The 19,251-nt window shown below is 42.0% G+C and overlaps 1 long non-coding RNA gene across 1 annotated transcript in view; it reads right to left on the bottom strand.

Moving 5' to 3' along the window:
- LOC311609080 overlaps positions 1 to 18,142 on the bottom strand; it is a 161,352-nt gene extending 143,210 nt beyond the window's left edge. The window contains exon 1 of the long non-coding RNA XR_014783259.1: positions 17,923 to 18,142. This is a non-coding gene — a long non-coding RNA (uncharacterized lncRNA). The remainder of the gene's footprint in view (positions 1 to 17,922) is intronic.
- Positions 18,143 to 19,251: the final 1,109 nt, after the last annotated feature.

The following is a 19,251-nucleotide window of genomic DNA, read 5'->3' as shown; positions in this document are numbered from 1 at the left end:
GTATACTATGTAACTATGTAACTGTATATGAGGAGTACACCATGTAACTATGTAACTGTATATGAGGAGTACACCATGTAACTATGTAACTGTATATGAGGAGTACACCATGTAACTATGTAACTGTATATGAGGAGTACACCATGTAACTATGTAACTGTATATGAGTACACCATGTAACTATGTAACTGTATATGAGGAGTACACCATGTAACTATGTAACTGTATATGAGGAGTACACCATGTAACTATGTAACTGGATATGAGGAGTACACCATGTAACTATGTAACTGTATATGAGGAGTACACCATGTAACTATGTAACTGTATATGAGGAGTACACCATGTAACTATGTAACTGTATATGAGGAGTACACCATGTAACTATGCTGGGTTTGTTTTGATTGAATGAACAGCTTTGTTCCATTATAAAGCTGGTGGGCAGAGAGCACTCAATATTACAGCCTGTGTATTTAATAAATATCTTTTAAGCCAAACTGTTCAATGAATTATACGTTTACCTTGTCCACCTTTAATCACCAATAATTATTAATTTATCTTAGGCCTCCAGCCAGCTTAGATGGCTCATAGTGTGCTATTAAGGGTCCTGGCTGATTTAAAGGTACTTGCCGGTAATGTTAATTTAAATGTCATCAGCTAAGCCAAAACACTGCAAAGACGCCCTTTCTCTTTACTTTATTCTCCAGCGTGATTATATCATTATCCTGCAGTACTGAAGCGGCGTTCATAGCTCTTTTGATTCATCATTTTCTTACCTCTTTTAACTTACTAATTGCATTTCAAGTTCATGCTTAGTATTTTAGAGGTCTTTTTGTAGCTTTTTTTTTTCAGGGCCTTGACTAAGAAATGGTCTCAGTAAAAATAATTATTTGGAGATAAGATTAAAAGCAATTTGCTGTAAGGTTGAATTTTGCTTCAATAATTTTTTAAATTGCTCAGATTATGAGAAAAATAAACCCCAATTTCCACACTGAAAAAGGAAAAGTACACAGTTTAATTTGCTTGAAATTCTTTCATAAAGAAATACATTTTTAAACAAGTCAAAGATGAAAGACACTATTGGTTTAATGATATTTTATACAAAAATGTACATGCAGGTTAGCACATTTCAACAATAAAACATTTAGGCTAATTCTGTTTTCTTAAGTGTTAAAACATCAGGTTTTTTTCAATTTTGGAGTTTTTTGTTTTGTTGTATATCAGATGAAAGAGAAAGCTGCAAACAATTATTGGAAATGTTTCATTACAAGTACTAGCCCACCTTGGCTTTATTTCCGATTGATGATTACCTAATTGAAAACATCAGTAACTTATTTTGCCTTATTTTTTAGAAGCTGCAAAGCTAGCTAGCTGTGCATTTTACTAAATGTAGTTTATTCTATAGACATAATTTTTAGATGAGGCTAAAATTACTGAAGTGAGTTACTTGGATGCAGATGTCCTTAATTTTTATCTTCAAAGTCACTGTGCCCAGCTTCCTACTCATTCCTTAATAAGAAAATATAACTTTATTTTTAGAGTGAAAATCCAGTGTGAAGGTAGCCACTATTGTACCCTTAGACCACAGCATGTATGCCAATATAATACCCCTTTTTAAATACCTGTTGCTGCTATGGGTTCTACTCCTGTAGAGAGCCCTGACTAATATAGTGAGGGAAGATGGAGCAGCTTTCCAGCGGCTCACCGCACAAGCGTGAGGTTCTGACTTCAATCCCCAGAACCCATATTTTAAAAAGCATCTGGCTGTGGTGGCGTATGCATGTAATCTCAGCATGGGTGGGGGTAGTGGGTAGAGACTTCCCAAAGTAGATTCCTGGGGTTCAAGGTCCAGCCAACCTGGAATGAACCATGAGCCATGCCTCCCAATGAGATACACTGTCTCACAAAACAAGGGGAATGGCACCTTTGAAAGGACAACACTTGATGCTATTCTGTGGCCTCCACTTATGTGTACACACATGTGCACACACCGGCACACACATGAGCATGCCCTGACAGACAGACATATACAGACTCAACAAAGAAATAGGGACTTATTCATTTCCTCTTTAAAGTCCTCTACCTGTTTGGTAACCCCTTGCGGACTTCCTCTTCTCTGAGAATAAGGGGAAGTGGGGAGTGTGGGACAGTGGGACTCTAAGGAGAAATGGGGGGCGAAAAACAACGAGAAATAATGATTTATTTTCATTCTTCCACAAGTGGATATGCAGGTTTGTGGATATGCAGGTTTGCTAGCGCAGTTTGTTGAAGATGCTGTCTTTTCTTCAACATAGATTTTTGGCAGCTGTGTCAGCTGCAGGTATGTCTGCCAGCATGCCTTACATCTGGGTCCTCTGAAAACTGTGTCTCTTGTTATGACAGTACCATGCCGTTTTTTTGTTGCTGTGCCTCTGCAGGATAATTTGAAATCAGGTGTGGTGATACCTCCAGGATTGTCTTTTGACATGGGAATGTTGAATATCGGGGTTCTTTTACGCTACTATGTGACTTTCACTGGAGTTCTTTCATGGATAGCATTGAATTTATAGGTAGCTTTGCATAACGGGGTCATGTTCATGTTCATTCTACTCAGCGAGCATGGGAATTTTTCCATCTTCTAAACACTTATACAGGACTTTACCTCATACCAGAGGTGTAGACATATAACGTGGATTAAAATCTACTTTAATATGTAAAACTATAGAATTGCTAGAAAACAACTGTCTTGGTTAAGCTTATTAATGCTATGGTGAAACACCACGACCGAGGCAACTTGTAAAAGAAAGCATTTAATTTAGGGCTTGCGTACAGATCCAGAAGGTGAGTCCATAATCATCATGATGACAGGAAGTTGTGGTGGCAGGCAGGAAGTGGCAGGCAGACAGGCAATATGGTGGCAGGCAGGAAGTGTGGTGGCAGGCAGGCAGGCAATGTGGAGGCAGGCAGGAAGTGTGGTGGCAGGCAGGCAGGAAATGTGGTGGCAGAGAGACAGGAAGTTGTGGTGGCAGGCAGGAAGTGGCAGGCAGGCAGGCAATGTGGTGGCAGGCAGGAAGTGTGTTGTTTGAAAACAACAAGATTGGGTCAAATGTTGACAAATGGGCTTAATGTCCATTCTGTACCATTGGATCTCTTATAACTGTAAGTTGTGTCTTATCTTTTGTTGATAGTTAAATAAGAAACAGTAACAACATCTCACAACTCCAAGAATCTAACAAGTGTTTGTGTGTTTGAGTGTGTGTGTGTGTGTGTGTGTGTGTGTGTGTGTGTGTGTGTGTGAATCCCATGGTCATCCTTGGCAACTGGGAACCACTGAACTAATCCAGCTAAAATCTCTCTGTCTCAATGGGATTAGGGAGGAAAATGCAAGGCAAGTCTACGGATGATGTGACCAGAGGCAGCCTAGCTTTCTGTGCTATCTGAATCTGCTTCTTGCCTGAGGACAAGGGGGTTATTAGGCACCTGCCAACCCTGTGAATGTGTTAGCGGCAGGAAGACCATCAGTACAGTTACAAGGAAATTTAAAGTTGACAAATTCATCTTTGGTCCTAGTAATTCTCTTTTTATACATTTCCCTTTTTTTTTTTTAACCAGGGTTTTTCTTTATAATTTCTGAGTCCTCAATGACTGTATAAAATGTTTTGGTTCTTCGAAGACCTCACAGATGAACTCAGCTAAGTCGTGTCTCCCGTAAAGGTTTCAAGATTCCCAATCAAGTTGCCCGTCTTGTAAATTCTGTCTTCTGTTGTTATGATGGTAAACTCTTTTCTACTTGGAATAATTATCAATAAAGCATGAAACCAATAAATGCATCTGAATACCTATATTGCCTCAATCCAACTGATCGATAACATGCTCCACAGACAAACCCTGTGACGTGACACGTATTTCCCACTGCTTCGCCTTATTTCTCATTACATCAGCACTGCTTTAAGAAGCACCCAGTGGGTCTCTGGAAGCCTGCTGAGGCCCACAACTCAGAGTTATTGTTTAGGAATCATTGGGCTGGGTGCTTAAAGTTGCATCACTGGCTTAATTGGGGGAAAATATAGGAATATGCAGAGCTCCCGCAATTGTGTTTGGTGCTCCACGGACTCCCAGTTTTTTGTAATATTATCACTATGAGCTTCATCATTTCATCTAGCAATCCCTGAGAGAGTCAAGGAAAGAGGATGAAATGCGTGGTTTCTACAGGTAGTTTTTCTGTGATGTAAGATGCCTTACTCCGTGGCGCATGCCTTTAATCCCAGCACTCGGGAGGCAGAGGCAGGCGGATCGCTGTGAGTTCGAGGCCAGCCTGGTCTACAAAGCGAGTCCAGGACAGTCAAGGCTACACAGAGAAACCCTGTCTCGAAAAACCAAAAAAAAAAAAAAAAAAAAAAAAAAAAAAAAAAAAAAGATGCCTTACTCCGATCATTGTTTTGCATGAAAATCCAAATAAAACTGAATTTGTATATTCATTTCCAGGGTCACACTGAAGCTCTCTTTGATAACACCTTAAGTTATTCTAGAATGTATTTTCTCGTGTAACTAGATACTAATTAAGTGTATCCTAGCCTACAAGTAGCTAAACATTTTCCAATTTGGAGCCATAACACAGCATTTGTTCTACTGTGTATTGAGCTTTGGAGTGGGTAAAACAAACAAACAACAAACAAAAACCAATGCAGATAAAATTCATTGTGGTGTCTGAAACATAATATGTGTGGAAATAATAATAGCCATGGTGTTCAGCTTTGCAGTTGTGATGGTACTGTTAACATGACACCTTGGAGGCAGGCCTCTGTGCATACATGTAGATATCAGGTAGATTAAGGTTAGCCGTTGAAAATGTCTGCAAGGGATTAGCTTGATTACATTTACTTGGTGGAGGAAGATCCATCTTTACTATGGGCAGGGCCATTTCCCAAGAAGAGGATTCAAGACCTTATAAAAAGAAAAGGGAAAGGGGGAGGGAGGATGGAAGGAGCCAGAGAGGAGAAAATCTACAGAATCAACTAACCTGCTCCCATAGGGGCTCACAGAGACTGAACTAACTGCCAACCAGCGAGCATGCATGGGATGGATCTCCGGTTCTCTGCATATGTGTAACAGTTGTGCAGTTTGGTCTGCATGTGGGACTCGTAACAGTAGAAGCAGAGGCTGTCTCTGACAACATTGCCTGCCTTTGGTTCCCTTTCCCTAACTGGGCTGCCTTGTCTACCCTCAATAGAAGAAGATGTGCCCAGTCCTATTGCATCTTGGTATGCCAAGGCTGGTTGAGATCCATGGGATCAGTACATAAAGGAAAGGAATAACTTACTTAGTTTCTTTTAAAAGGAAGGATCAAGCTGAACACCACCAGCCATACCTTATGGTCCACTGATCCTCTGATCCAGACTGTGGATGTGATGTGACATGCTCTCTGAAGCTGTCAGCTCTGCGAGTTCCCTTCTGTGATGAGCTGCAATCTGGATTTGCGAGCCGAACAGAGCCTTTCTCCTCTAAGTGGCTTTTGTCAGGTTTTCTAGGTATGGCTAAGACATCAACACTGTAGCCAGAATCTTAGATTAAAAAATAAGTACACCCAGGAAGCGTTTGATTTGGCTCACAGTTTTGATTCCCTGGTCCATGGTTAGCTGTACCCATTTTCCTGGCTCTTGTGGTTAGAATGTGCATAGTGATGGGTGAAGTGTAATAGAGCAAAGCAATAAAAAAACACCAAACAAAAAGGGATGCAGGTCCCGTTAGCTCCTTCAAAAGCAAGTTCTCAGTGATTAGAACCCCCCACCTGATGCCCACCTATCCTTTTAAAGGTCTCTATCATGTCCAGATAGCATGAAGCTGAGGACCAGGCTTTTTATCATGTGGGTCTTTATGAGGCGTTCCAGACTAAATGGTCATATCAGCCACAATTCCTACTATGAGTTTGTCTGGTTCTCTTTCTGTTTACTTTCTGTTTTGTTTTCATAGATGAAGTAGTCACAGGCCGGCCTTGAATTGATCCTTCTGCCTCCTGCTTTAAAGTCCTAGGGTTATAGGTTTGACCACTGTGCCTCCCTCACTACTGGCCATTTTATAGAATATATACTAACAGAGCAACCATTATGTAAATAGCAAAGATTTATTTGATGTTGACTAAATAATGGAGTACTGTGATAATCCACTCAAATAGATAAGCTCATGAAACAGGTATCTTAGTATGTTTGTTTTACATATTTCAGAGGTTAAATAATTTATTCAAATTCACACAATGGGAAAGGTGAGAACAGAAGCTAAAATGTCTATTTGTGATGTGCATTTCACAGCACAGGGGGGGGAAAAAAGCCAAGAACTACATTGTCATCATGCCAATGATGCCAAAGACTTGGCAAATAATAGCAAAGGAGGTATTAAGGGAAAATTTTCTCTAACACGCTTAAAGTTCTGCATTTTATATTTATTTGCTATTGTTGCCACTTGCTACAAAGATACATTACCTTCTTTTATGTGTCCCTAGTTGGATTAGTGAGTGCCATCTTTTTTTGTAGACTCAGGATTCAGATTTGGGAGATACTTGGAATTAAACAAGTGAGAGACGATTTACTGGGGTAATTTATAATGGAACTTGGTTCAGAATTCCTTAAAAACCACTGGTCTTAGGCAGAGTGCAATGGCACGAACCTCTCGTCCCTGCCTCTTGGAAGCCTGAGATAAGAAGACCGACCTCCTGAGGCCAGGAGTCTGAGGATCAGCCTGGATAACAGCAAGACTGTCTAAAAGGAAATCACCAGCCACTTCTAAGATTCCACTGTGGCTTGTGCACTTCTGTTTGGACTCAGATTTGCTCTTATCACTCGGTTGAATTCCTTTCAATTTCCCCGCGTGAAGCCATCGCTCTCACTTCAGCTCCATTTCTCTGCCTGCTCACTTCAGGTGATGAACAGCTGTGTGGAGACCATTTCAGAGTCCGTGTCTCCCCTGCTGAGGGAAGGCTGTGATGAAGCAAGACTTGTGACCCTTCAGATGACATGCATTTGCAACACCTGTGAGTGCTTCTGAGGTTATTTGAGAAAATGCCGGAGAGGTAATACAACAGCCATGTAACACTCCTGTGGAGATTGTAGTGATACCACAGTGAGCTGTTTATTCTTTTGACCACAGCTGCAAGGTATTATTTATGTAGAATGTGCCAGATGAGAGTTGAAAACCTAAGCAAGGTGCAGACCACACTGCAGCTTATGTACCGATGCACTTGTTTCCACTTTTCTCTTAGAACCCCAGTCCCTGTTTCAGACGTAAACTCTTGACTCACAAACACTGCGTCTCTTTTCTGCCACCTCAACCTAGAAAGCACCAAACCCCAGTGTGTCCTCCTGCTCCCGAGGACTCATTAAAAGTTGACATGATATGAAAGGAAGTAACAAGTGCACTGTCTGCACCGCCCTGCAGTAATTGGAAAAGAACTTTAGGGACAGTGTAAAATAGGAGGAGTGCTCAGGTTTCTCCTTTATTGATGAATAAATCCTGTCCTTTTACACATGGTGCAGATGTAATTACATAATCTCCCCAACTTTAAGGTCACTGAGGTCTGTCCTTGGCAGAAGATACTGTTTCTATTAGACAGAGGGACAATATCCCCTTGTAAAATGCCTCTGTGGATCATTTAGGTGCCTTTTCTATAAACGGCGCATTTGAAGGGTGCGTGCCCCTTATTTGGTAGAACCTCAGATTTTATGCTTACTCAACTGGGTCTCTAGTCCCTGGCAACGCATGTGGATTTAATTACTCTATGCTTGACACAGGCCAAGCGTCTTAACCAGCTTAGTGAAAGGCTGGCCCTAAAGCAGTCTAAATTGATGGAATCAATAAAGGATCCTATCAGAGACATGGATTCCTCTGAACCTGGAATGGAAATGAGTGTTTCGCCAAATCTATTAATCTGCCTACAACAGAGTAAATCGTCAAAGAAGCTTTTGGCCTTCCATCAAACTGACAGGGGTGGCGAGGCAGCAATTCAGGAACCACACTTACACCTTATTGTTCTTGGCCAGATAAATAACCTTCATCACTCAAAGCAATGAAAACAGCTAGAAAATGTTCCCACAGCCGCTCATTAGCAGTGCTCAAACCCCGCAGCAGGAATAGAAGACAATGAACATGGAAGATGGCGTGGCAGCGTTACTTGATCATCACTCTTTCCAGCGGTGGGTCACTCTTCCCATGTACACTTGACTGATTTGTTACATGACTATTTAGTGTCAGAGCAAGCTTTGCAGGAAGACACTAAATCATCACCATCTGCAGGCCACATAACGTGCTGAATACTTACATAAAATGATCTCCTGCAAATTGCCTAGTGACAGAATGATACCTATAATTCTTATAAAGATGAGAAAATTGAAGGCCTACCCAGTTTTATATTTTTTAAACAATTCTTCAATTTTCCTAAGTTAGTAAGTAATACAGAAAAAATTCAGATCCTTATCTATATAACTTACATTATATATATGTGTGTATATATATATGTGTGTGTGTGTGTGTGTGTGTATATATATGCTCTGTATAAGAGGATATAACTTTGGATAAAGAGAAAGAACAAAATACCTTAGATTGTGTGTTGTAAACATGGTTACTATTTTCTATGCTCAATAAGGAGAAGCAAGAACGGTGCTCAAGGTTCAGAATACGTCCATGATTTTATTTTGAATACGTAATTAACATTTGAACAATGGAAATAAAATGAGGTGCTCAAATTTGTCCAGCAAGAACAAAATAAAACCTATCTTGGTAGTCAGGCTTCATATCGTGGGGTTAAGCCACAGACCTTGACTGTGTTTTACTAGGACATAAGTCAGAGAAAAGGCATCGCTACCTAGGATATAGGCGTCGGAGGCGAAGGAGGCTAAACCACGCTTTAATGTGAGAGTCCTGCATGTTGTATCCAAATTCTCTTTGTATTCTGAAGAACTTTGAACCTTTTCCCCAAATTATGTCTTTAAATGCATAAAATAATAAACATAGAATTACAAAGGAAACTGATTTGATTGGCATTTGGTTACCAGAGTTTTGAAGTGTGGTACAATGTCATTAACAAGTCAAGTAACAAGATCTTGAAGCAAATCTACCAGCATTGCATCTGGGATGAATTAAAAAGTATTCAACAGTTAAAACAAGACAAAACAAGCCAGGTGTGGTGGTGTATGCCTTTAATCCCAGGCTCAGGAGACAGAGGCAGGAGGACCACTGTGAGTTCGATACCAGCCTGGTCTACATAGTGAGTCTAGGACAGCTAAGGCTACACAGAGAAACCCTGTCTCCAAAAACAAAACAAAAAAAGCAACAACAAAAAACAAAAAACAAAACAACTTCAACAACTGTAATGTGATATGTGGCACCCTCACCCTGGAAGGTGAAGCTAGTTTTTCTTAGAGCTTAGTGACTATGATGATGCCTGCTTTTTCCTCCCCAAGTTCACTGGGAGGTTACAAAGTGGTGAGAATAGAAGCCATCCTGGAATACAGCTGTTCTCAACCTGTGGGTCACGACCCCCTTGGGGGGAGTCGCAAATCAGATATCCTGCATATCATCTATTTGCATTATGAGTCATAACAGTAGCAACACCACAGTTATCAAGTAGCATCAGGCCGCAGCATCAGGAAGGTTGAGAACCGAACTACTGCTCTAAGGCGTGCAAACCAGCGGTGGCGCTAGTGATGGGCACAAGGTGCCACCAAAGTTGAAGACCTAGTCAGGACCAGAGTGTTGCTGAGACACAGACTTTTCTTGTCTCAGTGATTACTTGAAAACTCAATCTTTCTGACTTCGTTTGCAGCAGCCATGACAACAACAACAACAACAACAACAAGAAATGTGAGTCAAAGCAAAAGATAATATCTACGTGCTCAAGTAAGCTCAGTACCACCCTGTCTATTCGGAGGAAGAAACTTCATGTTTTGTAAGTGACTTTATTTTGGGGAAAGATAACAAAGGTTTAGGAGAAGATATGTCATTCTGCTTCAATGACAAGCAGGAAACTAAGTATACTATTCCCCTTCAAGGATTTGACCAGCGAAATAAAGATGGCAACATACTAAATTCATTGCGTAAAACAAGAATAAATAAGTTAAAATAAAAATAAATAGCTCAGTAAAATGGGGAGAGAAGCATTATACCGAATACGAGCCAACGACACAAAGCGAAGTCATTGATTGAGTCAAAAGTCAACAACAGAGCGGCAGTAACCAGAACATCGACCCTCAACAGTGTACTTACATGGAACCAAGTTGTCACCCCACTAAATACTCACTAAAAGAGTAAAAACAGGCCACCCAGCACCACATAGCAAGACATTGCCCCAAACTTCTCCCCTAAAAGAAGGGTAACACTAGTGACTTGTTTAAATGGTGAGAAACCCTGCAGGACACCACATAAGTAGCATCGCCAACCATGGAGCAAATGGAAACAACATACCTTACGATGTGATGCTATTAGAAGCAGTGTTGTTTACATGATATGAAAGAAAACACAAATAAACAACAAAACAGGAATGGTGGAATCCAATCATGATTTTTTTTAAAAAGTCAGAAACACCCAGACCAAGAGGCATTTACACAAAGCCTTGGTCTATTTTCTTCTCCTTTCCTTTTCTCCCCTGCTTTTCATCCTCAATCCATGTAGAATTCTAGGATGAGAATCATTTTCTTTCTAGAGAGTTAAAGATCCCATGCCCATCTGACTTTCACTGTATGACGTAAAGAACAGAAACAAATGCTTTTGTGGAAGAGAAAGCTTTTGAAGTTTAAACATGAGAGCAAAAGTTTAAACATAGAACAGAAGTGCGGGCTGTCTACACCAACAAAAGGCTTTTGTCTTGGCATCGACTACTGCTGTGTCCAAACAGCAAACAGATGTATTAAAGGAACTCATGTGTATTATTTCACAATTCTACAAGAAATTATTTGCTTGGTACACTCTCGTTGGGTAGAAACCAATGTCATTGGCCTCCTCATGGACTGAAACAATTTCTTTGTCTTTTTTAGTTCTACAGGCTGCTTGCATCCATTGACTGGTGAACTCTTCCTCTTCTTTCAAGGTCAGCCATCTTTATTGCTGTCTACCTGGTTCTCCCTGCCTGCGTTCCTCCTCTTCCATACTTCAGGGCCCTGTGAGTCTATGGAATCTTACCTGATCGTCCAGTATAGACTCCTTATTTTAGGTCAATGGATTGACAAAGCTAATTCCATCTCTAATCTTCAAGTTTAAGCTGTGTCATTTGCAATATCCAAGGGTGTTACCTCTGGGTATATAATAGACCCAAACAATTAAAAGAGGTTGATGAGAAACTAACCCTGAATGCCTATCCAATGGATGTCTCTACAAAGGAGCTTTTGGATTTCTTTACTCACTTGGTGAAGAAATATATTTAAATAGGATTCCTTTAGGGGAATACTACAGCAGGTCACAATGCAGACTGAATGTTTCTGCTAGGCACAGCTACTATGTCCACTTGGAAGGTCTAGATTTTAGCCTCCTTTTCAGATTCTTCTATGGTGGAAAACATTTATTATTATTATTTTAGCCCCAAAGGGCTCCCTCTTTTTCAAATGCCTATCAGATACACAGGACATGCCTTATATGATTTTTCTTGTAACTGCTCCATCCCATCCCTTCATACTGTTTAAGCATCGGTTACCATGGTCTTTGGTGATACTGCCTGTGCTCAGTGAGTGTTATTTTCCTTCCCACCCATAACTATGTCTCAGAGGAGTTATCAACATCCTTAGTTTTCAGATGATGAAATATGAGATCAAGAGATGAAACTTGGAATTCTGGTTCAAACAGTCGGGCAGTGTCAAGAGTGGGACTTGAGAGCTGAATCTGTCTGACCTAAGCCTGATGTTTGTGAACTCTGTTATATCTCTCAGGGGACACCTCATCCTTGGATTAGAAGCACCTCTAAGTAGGGGACTGCCTTTAAGTTTTCTGAAACTCCCATGGCAACCACCATGGACTTATCCATATGTCAGGAGCCCTGTACACTCATGGGATGGTCACAAACATGGGCCGGAAGCAGATGGTACCATTAGCAAGGTCAGTTGCTAATGAGGAGATAATGCATCAAGTTAAAGACTCCATTTCAAAGGGTTTTTATTTCTGTGCCTGTAAGTGATCCTTGGTAACGCAGGAGAAATTTGGGAATCCCCTTTGCAACTTTTGGAAATGTGACCTCAGGGAAAAACGATGTAGCCAGGAGACTATCAGTTCTTCTAACCACAGAATTTACATGGTCTTGTCAACCAACCAGCTGTCACTAAAGCAATCCCAAATAACTCCAGTCAGAGGAGTGGTGGTGGTGATGTGTTGATCTCCATGGGCAGGCTTCCTGCTCCCAGAGGGCCCTCTGGGGGAAGTTGCAAGCCTTTCACAGAGCCCCACCCCAAGACAAAATTCCACAGCACTTACACTTGTGCCTAATGATAATAATTAAGGACTGCGAAGGGCTCCTTGATGCTGACAGATGTTGCATTTTATTAGCCAGCTAGCATTTCTCTTAGCAGAGCAACTCTAGCATACATTATCCAGAATCAGTTCCCGGCCCAGAGGGACATAGATAAAATTTAAGTACTTTTTAGATAGTCATGTGCTTATGTGTTTTCTAAGAACACACATACGCCGCCGCCCCACCCCCACCCCCCAAATCAGTGCAGACCGTAGAGAAGGGACTTTTACATAGCTACTGCTACCTAAGATGTTCCATCCATGCTGAGGCCTTAAGCCGAGGCACCTGGGAAGGCTTCCTGGTCCTGATTATACATCCTGTTTTGTTTCTGCACACAGTCTGCAGCACCCAGCAGGTGTTTGTGGGTTGGATAAAGATGTCTTTCAGCACACTGGCCCTGGCTCCTCATTTAGGACAGGCACACTGCTCATGCCAGGATTAAGCAGAGCTTTAAAGATGGCACAGCCTTTAGAGGTGATGTTAATAAACTCTAGGCTTTGGCCAGCTCCGTGTGTTCATGTGCTCTTCTGAGAGGCCAGCTCTCTGGGTCTGGTCTGTAGGTTTGCTGCCTTGGGGGAGGCCCCTAGGGTAAAGCACTGAAGTCATCATGTCCTGTGCCCTCTGCGTTCTGGTCTGGGTAGACTGCCAGTTAGGACCTGGAGCTTCCCGATCTACACACCTTTCTTCACATGCTGTGACAAATAAGGAAAGGGTGACTGTAGTGATCATCGCTCGGCACCAGGTCAGGCAGGACCTGGGAGCCGTCTCTCCATGCCCCATTCCCACACAGCTCCTAGGCATAAGCAGTGCCTTGTGTTGCCTCCGTCTATTCACAGAACAGATATTTGCTGAGGAAGCCACGGGTGAAAAGACCCAAGGGCGCTGGAGTTCTGATTTAAGTCTCTCTCCACAGTGCGTTCAGTCACTAACGTACAATGTACACCAGAGTCTCCGTACTGGCTCCATATTGGGTGAACTGTGAGCAAATGTGACACCCAAAGTTCTGACTCTGTCAGCATGAGATTTTACAAGTCAGTTCGAGCAAACTATGGAAATTTTATGAAAGTTTCTTGATCAAGGTAAACCAGGCATCTGTAGTAAATAATCCCTTGGCTGGGACGGTTTATTTCTTGTCCGTGGTACAGGTGCTTTGAAACAGATTGGAGTTTTGTATACGGAATGAGAAGGAGGGAATGAGCCTCGCTATGCAGACAGTCAGGGCCTCTGTTATCTAAAACATGTCCGTCCCTGCTAATTGTTAGACTTGGGAAAACAAGAGGGGAAAAATATAGAAATTTGCTTATGGACTTCTCATTGCTAGAACTCCTCCCACAGTGGCAGGTGAGCAGTCAAGGACAGACTCAGCTTGGGAGCAGGACCTTCTGGAAATACCCCTGCAAGGACACCCATCTTCTCCGGCCAGACTCTCTTTCTGATGGGGCCTTTGGAGACACTTTGATCATCTGAAATGCTGATGTGCTGGTGGAGTTTCCTTCAGAAGGGGAGGTCGTTCGGGTTTGGTCCTAGGGAGGGATGAGGGAGCTAAGAGAGCATGCCTTTGGAGGCCACAACACGGCATGCTTTCCTGCTCAGGGTTCAATGTACGCATCTGAAAATGAGATGAGTGAGAGATCAGAGGCATTTTAGCAGGCAGTTATTTATCACACTAGTTTCATACGTATAAAAAGGATTTTTAAAAAGAGGCCTTTTTCCCGTATATATTTTGTATTTTGCCTGCACATGTATATGTATGTGCAGTACCTGTGGAGGCCACAAGGAAGACTTGAGTCCCCTGGGGCTGGAGTGGCAGATTGTTGTGAATGGAAACTGGTACATTAAAAAAAACAAAACAAAAACCCAAGTGTTCTAAATTACTGAGCCATCTCCCTGCCCTAAAGAATTGCTTTATATAATTATTCCAAATAAAGTCCACAAAATTTATAAATAAATCTGCTTATTAAATACATATAAATTAATTAAAATAAATACCACAAATAGTATTTGATGGGATAGATGTTTCCTCTGCTTTGGACATTACACAATATATAGCCCGTGGGAACATTACATTTTAAGCCCACAGACATGTCTAATGCTTATGTATTTAATTCAAAAGATAAAAATAAACTAAGGGGTGGAATTAAAACCTTATTCAAATATAGGGAGTTCATATTAAGTGTCTAACTGGATTATTTAGTCAAAAAGTTGGCACATTTTCCTATAGAAGGCTCAAGAGTGTGCACGCTAGGCACCAGCTCAAATGTTAGCGTGTATCATACACAGCTAACTATGATGTGCACACTCCCAGGAAGTATGATTAGGTAACTTCAACATGCCATGACGTTTTCACCTTTTTTAGTTTAGTTTTTTTTTAAAACAATTTTGGAATGGGGAAATTTTACTTATTTGCCTTACAATGTAATAGACAGTTGTATGAGATTTGCTTTTGAGCCATGCTGAGTCCTCATCAGATCACACGAGCTTATGCAGACCAGGATGCCAAGGCTCAAGGAAGTACACTGCTTCGGTGACACTCAGAGAAAGGATAGATAGCCTATCAAGTCTCATCTTGATAGCCTCTGATCATATAGGGGGGAAGGAGGTCCCCCTCAGTCACAGACACAGGGGAGGAGAATAGGGTGAAAGCAGGAGGGAGGGAGGAACAGGTGACTACAAGGGATGGGATAATAATTGAGATATAATCTGAATAAATTAATTAAATAAAAAATAATAAGAATAAGAATAAATTAGATAAGATCAACTTTTGAATCAGGAAAATCAGTATGAGATAGATTTTTCACATGCATTTCACTACTTGTAATTATATATAATAACCTATCAATTGAAGTCATACAGTATAATATTTGTAATCAATGAAACAATCAGAATATAAGGCCAGTAATACATTCAGTCTTTTTTTTTAATGAAGCAGAATATTATATGGTATAAAGATGATGTGTGCTAATAATTTATTTACCTAAAAAAATAAAATAAAACCACAAGAAGGTCAGAGAAGAGTCTGGGAGACAGCTCAGCTGTAAGGAGCACTTCCTACTCTCACAGAGAACTTGGGCTCACCACCATCTGGCACACTCCAGTTCCCGAGGGTCTGATGTCTTTGTCTGGACTCCTTGACAACCAGGCACACACACGGTGTACCAACATCCATGCAGTATAAGAAACCTATGCATAGCCACATAAGATTAAAAATAAGTATATCTTTTTTGTAAGTTAGAAAGAATCCTTTCTTCTTCAAATCTGATATACTCAGTAGGATATTAGTTTTTTAAGGAGAATAAAGTCATGGCACTTTTCAGGGGGAAAAAAATGGAACTGATTGTATTAACGAAAATAAACTGGAAAGACAAAATGGCATTTTCCTTTACAGGCTGTAACCAGCTTAGGTGAAAGTGTAAAGAAGGGAGCACCTTTGGGGGAGGAGGGCCCCGCGGAGAGGGAAGGATTGCATGGGACTGACACGCACTGTGTGCCTGTGTGGAAGCTATAACAGCAAACACTGTTCTGCACACCAGCAGAGGATAATGACAGGGCTGATGGAGAACCCCCTTCTCTGCCTGGTACCTACCCACCCTTCCACGTGGTCTTTAAGAGGTATAAAGGAGGTAGGTGCTCCTTCCATTGACTCTGGACATTGGTACATAGAGAGAAAAACAGCATCAGAGTAAGGCTGGAGACAGAAGCAGCCAGTAATGCGCTGAAATGCCATACTACCTGCTTAATAAAGTTTGTAAGTATATTGTTGTTAGTTTAGAATTAATCTTCTACACACCTCCAAACAAAACAACTCGTATTAAACTCAGCGGGTCACACACAAAGTGGGTCAGGGAAGAGATTGACTTGGGAAGCAGGGTGGCAGGCAGGGTGAGGGGGCACGAAGTAGGGAAACAAGAGGAAAATGTACGTGTAAAAGCATGAAATGGCTAAAAATAATAATAAAGAACCTTAGCACATACAAGTTGTAACTTTTGAATTTGGAAGAAACATTAGAGGTCATCAGATCTAATCTGACCCCCCTAGTAAGGAAGTTGGGTTCCCTGGATGTATCCTGATCACGAGAGAGACAGTACTAAAAAGCCCACTTGATTAAGGCCTTCCTGTTGCTTTGCCTTTCATTACCCATGAAAGCCTTTCCAGGCAGGGTGGGCAGAGCCTCAGTGAGGGATTTACCCAACAGCTCTCACCTTGGAGAAACAACACATCCCATTATCTGCGTGGGCCACATTTCTCTCCAGACCCTCCTAGCGCTCTTGTAGTCCTAGCGGGCCAAGAACCTACTGGAATTTATACACAGCACTAATGAGCACCCTGGCTTTAGTCGGTCTCAATAAACGGTTGACAATTGGGAAAGAATAGTAGAAAGAATTTGAACTTGCTTGAGACCCACGAATCTGTTCAAGCACATCCACTAACCGGGATGAGTTAGTCTTATGTAACAAAGAACCCTAAAATTTCCTTGGTAATCTTCCATTTGCCAGCAGCAATGTGTTGAGTTCCCCCCCCCCCAGCGCCCCCTGCACCCCCCTACCCCTTCTCCCAGAACAATTCTCTGAAGTTTAGTCTGCTACAGTCTCTTTCAGGCCCCAGACTATATTGTTTCTCTTCTGACCTAGAACCAGGGACTTAGTTCATCTGTCCGAGCAGAATGAGCAGAGGACTGTCTTCCCTTTGAGCCTTCCCTATGGTCCCTCACTTGTTTCCCACATTTCCATGAGTCATTGGCAACCTGTTAGTAATACTGCAGGTGTCCTGCTGCTAAAGATACAGGGGTGTTTTGACATGCTTATAGGGAGTGCATTCAGGGCCACCGCTCCATACGACAGTTCAGACAAAGGGCATGGGGCATGTGTCAGAACAGCCATCTCTACTGATGTGGCCCACTGGAGTCTTTGTAATTGCATCTTTGCAAAGAAATGATTTGGCTGGCTTCAGGCTTGGTATGGTTCTCTGATCCTCCATCAACCCCCACTTTTGCTCTCCCTCCTCCTCACCAGCCTCCTCCTCCTATGTCACATGCATGCGTCATTTGCAACCTCTCACCGTGGCTGGAACATCTCTGCATCTATGAATAGATTTAACAGCCTCCTTCTAGCTTCCTCTTAGGGCTGGACTGACTCAGCTACACCGAGAACAGGCAGCACTTTGACTGACAGCTAGCCTTACCATCCTGTGTTGCCACAGTGGTGTGATGTCTGGGAGAGAATATGGCTTACAGAAAACCTTCCTGAAAAAAATAATAATAATAAAATCCAGCACAGCAAATGAATAGAGAAACAAAAAGAAATGCTATTCTAGCTAGAACACAGGAGTAGGAGGTTGTACACAAAATGACAATTTAGAATATAAAATTTGTGACTTGGGAAAAAAAAGCTATCGTTTAGATTTGGCTTTGATCTAAAGATTAGAAATTGCTCCCTTGCCTCCCCCCACCCCCGAGAAAAGATACTTACAGATGCAATTTGCAAGTAGTGATGCTGAGGGAAACAAGATTCGCAGGAGGCAAATCCAGGTCACCTGTGCATACGTGATGCTTGCTTATTGTTTCTCACACGGAATTCACAGCTACTACCTTTAATTAGTAACAAGGACACGGTCACAGCAGCAGGCAGCTGCAGAACCTGCCTCTGGCTCTCAGATGATCGGGGACGATTTCTGGCTCAGGCGGACGCAGCTGCTTCACAAACTCTTAATGTGTGGGAACAAATGTGGCTTGAGATTTCTGTAGTACGGAACCAGCCAGGGAGGTTTTTCCAGAAAGAGATAACTTCATGACTGTTTATTAATAGGACACTAGATTCACCCGATAGAAATGTTTGGTAGTGACTGCTTAATTGTTCTCGGGCGGTAATTACCATAATTAAGAACCTGCAACATTGCAAAACCTCGTCTAGACTAGTATTAAAAAGAACCTGTTGGCGATTGCTTTTTGTTGGAGAGAATGGATAAACAGTGCACCTTTCAGTCTCACCCAACTGTTTACTTGGGATCCATCCTCCCTGTCCTCTCCCCCAAGTATATAAAAGCTTCTCCCTTGAAGTTGAGGTATTCGGAGCGTCACAGCCCCTATTCAAGTACACCCTGGGACCCCTTCACTCAGTGGTAACTCCAACATACGGCACTTGCCATATTAAAAAAATAAGGTTGGCATTCCCACAGCAATGGCTCTTAGCATTTTGGGGGGTAGGGTGCGGTGCGAGGGAAGGTTGTTTCTGTCACCGGAAGGCTCTACTCAGAAACACACTGGAATACGACAAGAGTCTCAGAAAGAGTGTGTCAGGCTAAGACTCCTGGCAGGAAAAATTCTCATTTCCAAAGACATTTCAAAGTCCAGGACACTGCCTGTGAAAAGTCACCCCTGAAGGAGTCCCATCTGCTCCTGTGAGTCCCCTTCCTCACCGTCATGCTTTCTTCTCTTAGAGGTTACAGCATCTCACGCCCGCCCCGGTTCAGTGTGCTGCACCACTGGAGCACTCTCAGGCTGCTCCTTGGCGTGATGGTTCTGTCTTCTCAATTACATGCTAAAGCCTTAGGGACAATGACATAATCAGATGTCTCTGGCACCAGGAAGGGATCCTGACAAAGAAGGCTTGAGGTATGAAGATGCTCCTTTTGAAAATAAACTTTTGAGAGCTTTTGGTTCACACAAAAATTAAGAAGTATAGACATTGCACGGACAGTACAACCTCAACCCACCATCCTTTCCTTGTTTACTGTACTTGTATTAGTGAAAAATGGCTCTAGTTCATAAATTAATGTTGCTGAAAATTCTCATGAGCGCA

This window comes from Acomys minous, assembly GCF_964271855.1.
Source record: "Acomys minous genome assembly, chromosome: 11".
Lineage (NCBI taxonomy): Eukaryota > Metazoa > Chordata > Mammalia > Rodentia > Muridae > Acomys > Acomys minous.
This window is presented reverse-complemented; position numbering and strand designations above follow the sequence as displayed.